The sequence below is a fragment of the Gorilla gorilla genome, chromosome 7 (assembly GCF_029281585.2).
Source record: "Gorilla gorilla gorilla isolate KB3781 chromosome 7, NHGRI_mGorGor1-v2.1_pri, whole genome shotgun sequence".
In the NCBI taxonomy this organism is placed as follows: domain Eukaryota; kingdom Metazoa; phylum Chordata; class Mammalia; order Primates; family Hominidae; genus Gorilla; species Gorilla gorilla.
The window spans coordinates 129,515,261-129,527,449 of record NC_073231.2 but is presented as its reverse complement, the minus strand read 5'-3'; positions in this window follow the sequence as shown (position 1 = coordinate 129,527,449).

The window sequence follows — 12,189 nt, the reverse complement described above, 5'->3', positions numbered from 1 at the left end:
GGCCAGGGCGGGACACCAGGGTCCAGGGTGGGACATTGCTCCCATGAGCCCCTTGGAGTGGCACTGGCCACTCACGTTCTTAGTCTTCTCTGGCCTCTAACTCTCCTGTTTCTTCTGCTCAGGTTGCTGGGACCCTACATGGGCCTCAATCACATCCAATAGGCAAAATGCCCTCCTGCATGCATGCACACACATGTGCATGTGTGCACACACACACACACCCCACTTCCTTCTGCTGCACAGGTGGCACTGCCTAATCTGGACTTCTGGGGCCTGATGGAGACTGGAGGCAATAGCCCTTTGTCATTTCTTTTCAGCCCCACCCCTCGCCAGGACTCAGGCTTTCAAGTCCAAAGGGCTGGAGGGCAACTGGCCGGTCCCTATTCCAATCATGTAATGAGCCTGAACTGCGAGCCATGCACCGGGCACTGTGCTAGATGCTGAGGGTTCCAGGGCAAGCCCCTCACACCTCACTCTGCCCTTATGGTGCTTCTTCTGGTTTGCAGGGAGACAAACAACCGTCAAGTAAACAAACCCAACCGGAAATTGAGCATGGCTTATAAAGCCAGCCATAAAAGAAAGAAACTGGAGCCTGTGGTGGGTGGTGATGGGGGCTGGGCTGCAAGGGAGGGAGCAGGGAACTTCTTTACATGGGCAGCCAGGAAGCCTCTCTGCGGAGAGACTGAGGGGTGGGAGGAACCACCCATACACTAGGCAGGGGGAGTTTTGAGCACAGAGTACATGGGGATGACATACGAAAGAACAGAGGTGGCCGAGAGATCCCTGGACAGCCAGTGGTTGATGCTGTGTGAAGGAGGACAGAGCGAGGGGTGGTCAGGGCCCTGGTGGAGCAGCACCTCACAGGCCACAGTCAGGTGTTCGGGTTTTACTCTAAATGTACTTTTGAGGTACCACTCCCTCCTTCCCATGGGGGTGTCCCACATTCAGGCTCCAAGGTTCCACCCCTTTTGGTTCAAGCTCCACATTCCCGATGGTTCCCAGTGTGACTGGGACCAGGGACCATGTGGTATCGCCCAGCCTCCCCTGAAGCCCTAAACCTTGTGCTGAGCCTGGGTCCCCATTCCAGTCTCCCCTCCCTCTCCTCATGGTGAATTCTTCTTTGAGGATTTTGGTGTCATTTCCTACAAGATGACCTCAGTCAGGACCATGTGTCAGAGAGTTTCTGGAAACACTGGGTCCCACTGGGTCACAGTCAGGGGCTGTGGTGTGTTGGTTGATGTTTAACAATCAGCGGTGGGTGGTGGGAAAGACTGATGCATAGCGTTTGTCCATTTCCATGGTGTAAATACTCTCACCGTGCCAATTTCAGGAAAGTGCCATGACGACACAGAGCCCTGGCTTAGAAAAGCAGAGCAGTAGCATACGGATATACAGTGTTCCCACAAAACACATACAAGAGACATCAATAACTTGAAAAGCATAGTCAATAGTAAAATGAAGTCAATAATTAGGAATGAATTTTGAGTATTTATTACATCTGTTATCAATATATTTTCATTGTACATTTATATAACTTAATTTTTAAAAATGTTTAGCAACCAGCTTCTACAAGTGTTGAAAAATTACCTATTGGCTCTTATGAACCAATAGGAACTGATGACAGCATTCCCCTTGGTCTAGGTCTTAATCTCATTTCTCCCGGGGCACTCCAAAGACAATCTGCACCCTGTCCTCAGGTACCAACCAGCATGAGAAGAAATAATTATCCTGAACGCTATTTCCCTGGAAAAATGAGCTGCTACCCACTGTACATTTTAGGGTCACAGTGAATCATTGTATAGGTTGTCTACTGTGCAAAGCTGCCTGGCTGAGGGGATATCTGGGGTCTGAAATTGAGCCTCGTTCACAGTGAATCGTTGTATAGGTTGTCTACTGTGCAAAGCTGCCTGGCTGACGGGACTTCTGGGGTCTGAAATTGAGCCCTCGTTCTCCCCACACCAAGACTTTGCTGCAGGTCTGTAGCTGCTTAGAGAGGGTGCTTTCTGCTAATTTGCACAGAGGGAGCATCTGGGCTGGTTCTGGCATTGCACACAATCTATTTTACTTAAGAGGGGTTGAGCCATTCAAGAGACTCCTGCCTGGACAAAACGCCTTGTTGCCAGTTTCTTATTTTTAAAATTTTAAGTTCTGATGTTCAAGGCACCCCGTGTAACCATATCATCAATCCTTGTAAATCTCTCCTCAGGAGGGTGTTGAAAAGGGAAGATTAAGAGGAAAAGGGAGATGAAAATAATGGTCTAGATGAGACAGGTTTTACCACGTAAAGGAGCGAGGTAGAGAAGAAGCGAAGGAAGCAGACCGTGACGAGGGACAAACGGCTGCTTTTCAGTGGATATCGGCCCACTGAGGGTCAGACGTGACAGCCCCCAGAAGACCCCACCATCCTCAGCCACAGGCAACGTGTTCTTGGCCAAAGGTGTGCAGCCTGACTCCTTCAGCAGCAAGAGACGAATGCACAGAGCTCCTCCAGACTCCAAACAATGTCTCAAACCATGTTAGAGCCAATCTAAATGCCTCAGATAAGCCCCCAGAAAGTAGATAAGCTGAGAAATAAGGGTGCCAGAAAACCAGAAATAGTATTCAGCTCCCCGTGCCAATGAGTGAAAGCCCCCAGAAGAGATGTTAAGTTAGCCTGTCCGTATTGAGGCAATTTCTCTCATGATCAGGGCATAGGGTGCAGACCAGTATGTTGGGAGACATAGGATCAGGAGAAAGAAAAGAAATGGCCAGGGGTGCAGGAAGATTATTCAAAATAAACTCTTCATTTTATTTTATTTCTGTAAATTTTAGATTTACAGAGAAGTTGTAACAACATTAGCAAGAGTTCCTATATACCTACTGCCAATTTCCCATATCACTGACACTAATACGGTACATTTGTCATAACTTATAAATGAGGATTGATACATCACAGCTGAGTAAAGCCCAGACTTCCTTCGCTTCTCCTTAGTTTCTACCTAATGTTGCTTTTCTGTTCCAGGTTCCATCCAGGACACCGCGTTACATTTGTTCATCGTGTCTCTTTAGGTGCCATCTGGCTGTGACAGTTCTGTAGATATTCCTTATTTTTCATGACCTTGACGGCTTTGAGGAGTACCAGTCAGGAATTTTGTAGAACGTCCTTCAATTTGGGTTTATCTGATGTTTTTCCCATGGCTAGACTGCGGTTATGGGTTTGAGGAATATCATAGAGGTAAAGTACCATTCTTATCACATGCAATCAAGGGTACGTGCTATTAACATGCTACCAATACCACATACCACTGTTGAGGCTGACTTTGAACACCTGGCTCAGATAGTGTTGGTCAGGTCTCTCCACTAAAAAGTTACTCTTCTTGTTCCCCCTTTCTGTACTGTACTCATTAAAAGGAGGTCCCCACGTGCAGCCCATGCTCAAGGGGTGTAGAGTTAGATCCCACCTCCTTGAGGGGGAGTATCTACATAAATTATTTAATATTCTTTTAAACAGGAGATTTGTCTGTTCTTCCCCATTTATTGATGTAGTCACTAATTATTTTAAATCAGTATAGATTTATGATAATTTATTGTATACTTTGGGTTATAACCCAATAGTATATTATTTACTTTGTTGCTCAAATAGTTCCAGCTTTTTCTGTTGGGAACTCTTGCAGTTGGCTTCTGTGTCCCTTTGACGTACCCTCTCATTTTGCTTTTTCAGTATTTCTTTAGTTTCTGGAATGGAAAACCAAATACCATATGTTCTCACTTATAAGCAGGAGTTAAGCTATGGGTAGGCAAAGGCATACAGGGTGGTATACTTTTGTTTTCCATTCCTGAGTTATTTCATATAGAGTCCTACGAGATGCTCCAGGCCCATCTTGCACATTCCCTTTCCCAGCCCTAGAATCAGTCATTTCTTCAAGGAGCCCTGACTCTTTTTATTGGAAAATGGGGTTGGATACCAAGATGTAGACCCTGGTTCTGCTCGTTGCTATTGGGGTGTCATTGCTTCTGAGCCAACTCAGCAGTCAGAAGTAGGAAATATAGGTATGTATACTAACCCAGTGATATGGTTTGGCTGTGTCCCCACCCAAATCTTATCTTGAATTCTCAAGTGTTGTGGGAGGGGCCCGGTGGGAGGTAATTGAATCATGGGGGCAGGTCTTTCCCATGCTGTTCTCGTGACAGTGAATAAGTCTCACAAGATCTGATGATTCTGTAAGGGGGGAGTTTCCCTACACAAGCTCTTTCTTCTCCTGCTGCCATCCACGTAAGATGTGACTTGCTCCTCCTTGCCTTCCACCATGATTGTGAGGCCTCCCCAGCCACGTGCAACTGTAAGTGCATTAAATTCTTTTTCCTGTATAAATTACCCAGTCTCAGGTATGTCTTTATCAACAGCATGAAAACAGACTAATACACCATGTATACACACACATCTTTTTTTAGTTTCAATAGCTTTTGGGGTACAAGTAGTTTTTGGTTACATGGATGAATTGTATAGTGGTGGAGTTTGAGATTTTAGTGCAACTGTTACCTGAATAGCAGACACTGTAAGAAATATGTAGTTTTTTGTCCCTCACCCCCTTGCCCTTCCCTGCTTTTTAGTCTCCAAAGTCCATTATACCACCCTGTATGTCTTTGCCTACCCATAGCTTAGCTCCTACTTATAAGTGAGAACATACGGTATTTGGTTTTCCATTCCTGAGTTACTTCTTTTACAATAATGGCCTCCAATTTATCTATAATTATTTATACATATATGTAGGTAGATGATATAGACATAGACATAGACATAAATGGAGATATAGACATAGATATAGATCCATCTGGATCTATATTAAGCTAAACATGAGTTCATACAATGTCTTCAACATTCATCCAATGCCATATGGTTCATGCTACAAGGGTAATTTTGACGTCTTGAAAACAGCACAGCTAGACAAGATAGTAGGAAGGCAGCTCCTATAAAAAGGGGCCATGAGCCAGGCAGAGGGGCTCATGCTTGTAATCCCAACGCTTTAGGAGGCCAAGGCAGGAGGATCACTTGAGTCCAGGAGTTTCAGACCAGCCTGGGCAACATAGCAAGACCCTGTCTCTACAAAAAAAAAAAAAAAGACAATTAGCTGGGCATGGTGATATGAACCTGTAGTCCCAGCTACTTGGGAGACTGAGGCAGGGGAATTGCTTGAGCCCAGGAGTTTGATGCTGCAGTGAGCCATGATTGTGCTAGTGCACTCCAGCCTGGGCAACAGAGCAAGATTCTGTCTCTAAAATAGTGGGGAGGTGGGGAGGCCATGAGAAGAATCAAAGCTAATCACGTAATGCCCTGCAGGTGGACTGATTGTACTTCCATTTTGGATGGCAGAATTTGTGCCCAAGGCAGGCTGTCACTGAGTGCTCCTTGGATCTCCGCCACCTGGTACCCAAGGAATTGTCCCAAGGCTCTGAAGAGAATGTCCCATGACTTCTTTGTGACTAAACCAGAAATACTGATGTCTTTTGTTCCTAACGTAAACAACGTTAAACAAGCCCAAAATGTGTACAGCCAATGTTAATACCACACAAGGGAAGGGAAGGGAAAAGAAAAAACATCCGAGAAATATGAGTACAAAACAGGGAAACTAAGGAAGCTAGCTTTTGACCAGTCCCTGGGGAGTCTGCAGGGCTTTTGCGACGGGATTGGGCCTCTTCCTGGAAAACAGGGCTGCAGCTGGGAGGGCCAATCTGCTCAGCGAGCATTTGAGTGAGAGGAGTTAGTGGTTTCCACGGGGGCTGCCTACTCCATAGGATGATGACTGTCTTCAGCATCACAATCAAGTGGGGTTTTATGTCAGTCTCCTTCTGTTCATGATTTTTGGTCTCCAATAAGTGTCATTTTAGGATTGCTTAGAACAGGAACAGCTCAGAACAAAAGAGACCTAAGGCATTTTTAGACTCTGAGCCAGAAGGAAAAGGCACTGGTTTTGAATCATTCCTTGCTATGAGTAATGTGGACCAGGAGAATATGACTCATAAACCAAAATGGACTGCACTAATTGTCTGAACTCTGAACCCAACCCAAGCAATTTTTTTTTACTGCACCGAAAACAAAATCAGCTGTTTTTAAAATCCTACTGAACCAGTTCAAATTAGAACCAGTCTTTATAAAAGATTGAGCCAGAAGGAAAAAAGAACCAGAAAAGCAAAATCATTTCCACACAAGTATTTCATTCATTCATTCATTTCAAGTGTCTGGCATACACAAACATATACTGTGTGTGTATTTCTGTCAGTAGGGGCTCTTTTTTTTTTTTTTTTTTTTTGGAGATAGAATCTTGCTCTGTCGCCTAGACTGGAGTGCAGTGGCATGATCTTGGCTCACTGCAACCTCCGCCTTCTGGGCTCAAGCAATTCTCCTGCCTCAGCCTCCCATGTAGCTGGGACTACAGGTACGTGCCACCAGGCCCACCTAATTTTTGTATTTTTAGTAGAGACAGAGTTTTGCCATGTTGGCCAGGCTGGTCTCGAACTCCTGGCCTCAGGTGATCCACTCACCTCGGGCTCCCAAAGTGCTAGGATTATAGGCATGAGCCACCACACCCCACCAGTAGGGGCTCTTTTATATAAATCTCACTTAACTTATGTGCCAGATTAACCAGCACTCCCCATTTACTCTGCAAAGTCTATTGGTGCATGCCCTGGGGCTCTGAAGGCTGGTGGCTGCTGGGGACTGGATAGGAGCCCTTCTCTCTTCTGGTGGATCCTGCACTTTGCAATAGTAGATTGGATTTATTCCCAAACCTGTTCTATCTGTTGTACTTACTATTGCAATTACCCAATTTAATTAAATATTAAATACATCGATCAACCGTAAGTACACAAAGAAAGACTTCCTGTTTCTGTGAAAGCTAAATTGGATGCTTTGGAAAGACTAGCTAAAGCTGTGTTTCAAAGGAGGAGGAGGAGGAAGAAGGGGAGAGGAGGAGGATGAGGGGAAGAGGAGGAGGGGAGGAGGAGGAGGATGAGGGGAAGAGGAGGAGGAGGGGAGGAGGAGGAGGATGAGGGGAAGAGGAGGAGAAGGGGGAGGAGGGGGGGAGGAGGAGGAGGGGAGGAGAAGGAGGAAGGGGGAAGGAGGAGGAGGAGAAGGGGAGAGGAGGAGGAGGAGGGGAGGGGGAGGAGGAGGAGGAAGGGGAGAGGAGGAGGAGGACGAGGGGAAGAGGAGAAGGAGGGGAGGAGGAGGAGGAAGGGGAGAGGAGGAGGAGGGGAGGAGGAGGAGGACAAGGGGAAGAGGAGGAGGAGGGGAGGAGAAGGAGGACGAGGGGAAGAGGAGGAGGAGGGGAGGAGGAGGAGGATGAGGGGAAGAGGAGGAGAAGGGGGAGGAGGGGGGGAGGAGGAGGAGGAAGAAGGGGAGAGGAGGAGGATGAGGGGAAGAGGAGGAGGGGAGGAGGAGGAGGATGAGGGGAAGAGGAGGAGGAGGGGAGGAGGAGGAGGATGAGGGGAAGAGGAAGAGAAGGGGGAGGAGGAGGGGGGAGGAGGAGGAGGGGAGGAGAAGGAGGAAGGGGGAAGGAGGAGGAGGAGAAGGGGAGAGGAGGAGGAGGAGGGGAGGGGGAGGAGGAGGAGGAAGGGGAGAGGAGGAGGAGGACGAGGGGAAGAGGAGAAGGAGGGAAGGAGGAGGAGGAAGGGGAGAGGAGGAGGAGGGGAGGAGGAGGAGGACAAGGGGAAGAGGAGGAGGAGGGGAAGAGGAGGAGGAACGGGGAGGAGGAGGAGGAGGGAGGAGGAAGGGGGGAGGAGGAGGAGGAGGAAATGACACTGAATGCCCATCCATGGCTTACTCTTAAAGAAAAGTTCACAGTAAACCAATATACATTGAATGTTTCCTACAAAAAGTTAAATAATATATTGTTGTCTTTTAATGATTCCCAGCTTTCGGCTTAAGTATAAATGGCCAATTGTCTTTCTCACATGTGTTAGATCAGAGGGTTTTTACTGTATACACAACTTTTCTTCCTTCTGAAACGTTAGTCTGTCTATTACTGTTAATTACACTGGCTTTTCTTCTGGTCAAAGACCTGCACGGTGCTGCCACCGCCCTTGTCTCCCTACACCTAACCCTCCATGGAGGGAGCAAGACCAGGGACTCCACTCACAGGCTGTGTCATATTGGGAAGCCACCTTGCCCATCTGAAACTCAGCTTCCTCGTCTGTAAAATGGGGGTGTTGATAATTCCGAAGCTCCCCTACTTAAGGATCAAAAACAAAAGAACATTTATAGAGAGATGAGAACAAACCTACTTCCAGGACTAACAGGGCAACTCTGCCTGCTGATGAGAAATGTCTTTAGAGGCCCCTTATTTAGTGTTACTTTCAGCTTACCAAAAACAACAGCAAGAACAATTGCATCTATGCCTAAGTGGAGGAGTGGTGCCTGCCTTGTAGGATCTTTGTGTGGATGAAATGAGATAAAGTATCAGAAGCCCTTAGCACAGGGATGGACCCTTGCCAAGAGCTCCCTCTATGTGGGCTGTATTGTTGTCTAAGCAAGTCACTCCATGCTCTGTGCTGGGTGGCTGGCCCTGAAATGAAATCATGAAGCAGTCTATTGAGCGTGGAGGCCACTCTGAGGTGCAGGTGCCAGATGGATTCAGGTCATCATCCTTTCCCATCTAGACTAACACAGCAGACCAGGGTTGTCCCCCTACCTCCAGGCACCTCCCTCCTCCAGCCTATTCCCACCCTACAGCCAGCCTTGCCTTTCCTAACTGCAGGTCTCTCCTGAGCTGTCCTCAGGCACCCTGCCTCCACAGAAGAATTTGGCAGTCTTATATCTCAAGCCTCTATGAGAGCTGCTTCCTCTCCACCAGGATGCTCAATTAGCATCTCATACTAAACACATCCAAAGCAAAAATCTTGATTCCCCCACAAAACCAGTTCCATTCCCAGTTTTCCCTATCTCAGTAACCACCCCCATCTACCCAGCTGCTCCAGCCAAATGCTTAGGAGTCATATTGGATTCCTCCCATCCCTCAATCCTCAGGGATCAGGTATCAGAAGTCCTATCAGTTCTATTTCTCCAAGTATCTTAGAGTTTCTGTGTTTTGCCACCTCCATAACTATCACCCTAACCCAAGCCTCTGACCTTTCTAGCCAGGATCCCTGCAATGTCTTCGTCACTGAGCTCCCTGTGTCCCCAGCTGCTTTGTCTCTGACTCCTTCTGGAACACCCACTTTCCCCCTCACTCTCCAGGCACCAGCCACCCTGGGCTTTTTTGCTGTTGTTCCTCAAACTTGTCATGCTTATTCCTGCCTCAGGACTTCTGTGCTTGTAGTTCCTTTTACCTAAAACTCCCCTTCTCCCAAACAGCCCCATGAGCTAATATCAGCATGCATGTCACCTCTCCAGAGGCTCACCCTGGCCACGCTTATCAGGTCCCATCCCAATCACTGCCCTCAGAACACACACAAACTCTCCCTATAACATTATCCTGCATCGATTTCACAGAGGTTGTCACCAGCCAATATTATCTTATTTGCTTACTTACTCATTGTCTACCCTGCTCCACTGTTAGAAAGGAAGTTCACCACTGACACTACAGCACCTAGAACAATGCCTGGCACATAATAGATGCTCAATAAAAGATGATTGAAAAGATGAATGCCTAACACAATGTCCTTCCTCCCTTTCTCCAGCCAAATTTATCCCTTGACTTCCACATTTCCTTTCAGTGGCAGCTCAAGCCTCACCATCTCTTAGAAGGCAAGACTTGCCTGCCCCCTCTCCTGTGCAGTTAGTGTCACCCCTTCTGTGTGCTCCTTTCACACAATCCCATCACAGCACTTACCGTATTTTTCTTTGTCATTCTCTATATCCATATCCCTAATGAGACCAGGAGCTCTGTGAGGCCAAGAACCATGTCTTATGCATCCTTCCAGTCACAACACACACAGCAATTTGAAACCAGCCCAGTTGTCCCCTAGAACTGATGTTTATGGTTTCTTTTGAATAAACATAAAAATTGATCCCGAAGTCTTAAAATTTGAGAAAGTTACAGTTGTCTTACCTGTGTTCTTTTCTCAGGAACCCAGTCATCACCCCCTCTCCCAAGATAATATCGAGGAGCTGAAACTTATAAGACCATCACATCTGGGCAAAGAGACACCAGACCCTCACCCATCATGATTCCCTATCTGACCACCTGCTTCCTGTTGACCAATTCCTCTTCCTCACTCCTTCCTAATTTCTGTTTTCCCATACATGGTTACATTTCTGCCGTGCTATACAAACCCCTGATTTTAGGTGCTTGAGTAGATGGACTCAAGACTCTATCTCCCACCTCCTCAGCTGCAGCACCCGATTAAAGCCTTCTTCCCTGGCAACAGTCGTCTTCTCAGTGATTGGCTTTCTGGGTGTCAAGCAATAGGACTTAGACAAAACTCCTGGTGTTTTGGTAACAAATTCTCTATGTCTCTGTCCTCCTTGCCCACTAGATATAAACTAGTCATTTCCTCCTATCCCTTCTCCATCACAGGCTGCCTTTTCATCTCTTATCATCATCTCAAATCACATCATCTCCATTGATTGATCAACTGATTTGTTCTGCTTATCTATTGTCTGCCTCTCCCACTGTCAGTGCCTAGAAGAGTGGCTGAGGCATAGGAGGTACTCAGTCAAGATGTGTTTACAAATGGCTCATTCAACATGTTTGTTAAATGAAGGCATCATAAATTAATTAGCAACCATGCCACTATAAATCTCAGGGTCCCCAAAGAGCAGGGAGATCCAATGCTATATTTACAATAGTTACTTGTGTTTGCCAAAGACAAACAAGACACAGGGACATGCTTCATGAAAATCACATCTGAAACAAATGTTGGGGGAGGATGAGGGCAGGAAGAGATTTGGCTAATGAGCAAAATGCATCTTGAATGGCTCCAAGGCATCCACCACCTGAATTACTGACATGTTGCTTCTTTTGTTTGGCATTAAGAGCCCAGCTAGGAGCAACAGGTCTCTCTGCAGTTCTACTAATCCTATTCCAATTATTTCATTAGAAATAGGTCCACAGGTAATTACCCAGTTGTTCAATTTCATCCGAGGTCACATTGCATATGCAGCCCAAGATTAACATCAATATTGGCTGCAGGGGGTGAGACGCAGCAAAACAGGTTTCAAATGGAAATTTTAAGAAGAGTAAAGGAGGTTCAACAGCCCCTTTCCAAGAGGGGGCCTTAGGGTCACCTGCCTTCTTTAGGGCCCTCAAACCAGACCAGCTGGAGAGTGGAGACATGAGATCTGCTGGCGATGCTGGCATCTTCTGTGTGACATATAATATCAACATTAAATCACTCTAGGCCCACAGCACTGCTGAAGACACGATAAATCAAAGCTGGGCAATGTGGCAGCCACAAGGGTAGCGAAAGGTGAGCCTGGAACTGAGCCAGCCTATGGGGCCAGCAGAACAGAAGCCAGTTCAGGGCTGCCAGCCCCTAAAATAATGTTTCATCAGGATGGCATGTGAGGCCTGGCTAAGGCAGGTCAACCCCATTTCCCAGTGGACGGAAATGTATGGCTGATTCCAAACAGGTTCTCAAATCCAGAAAGGCACCCAAGAACTTAGCTGACTGCATTTCACCTTTGGGCAGAGTCTCTGTGAAGAAGACAAGAAGAAAAGTTACTCCGTTTTACTTTCTCTCTTACCGTGAGTAAGAGAGGCTAGTGAATTGTGCCTCCGGTCCCTAGGAGATGGGCACAGTGCCTAGCACAGCAGTTCCCACCCTTGGCTGCACAGTGAAATCTCCTGGGAAGCTCACAGAATGCTGATGCCTGGGCACCACCCCCAGAGATTTGCCTTTTATTGGACTTGGATTGTGGCATAGCCTGGAAATCGGGAATTTTCAAATCTCTCCAGGGACCTTCATGTGAAGACAGAATGAGAACCACTGCCCTAACACAGCCTCCGGTTGAGAAGGCCCCAAAACCCAGGTTCCATCTTCATCCATGGATACCTCTAGTCACTTCAACCCTCCAGACTCATTTTAAAGCAAAGAGAAAAGAACCACTCACCAACTCCTATCTCCAGAAAGTCCTTCTGAAACATAGAATATTCTTCTATATGGGTTTTATTGAAGCCCTTAGAATTTTCTATAAAACCTTAACTCCTTAGACTAGCCTTCTGAGGCCTCCACCTCCCTGTTCATATACTCATCCAACAAATATTAATTGAGCAC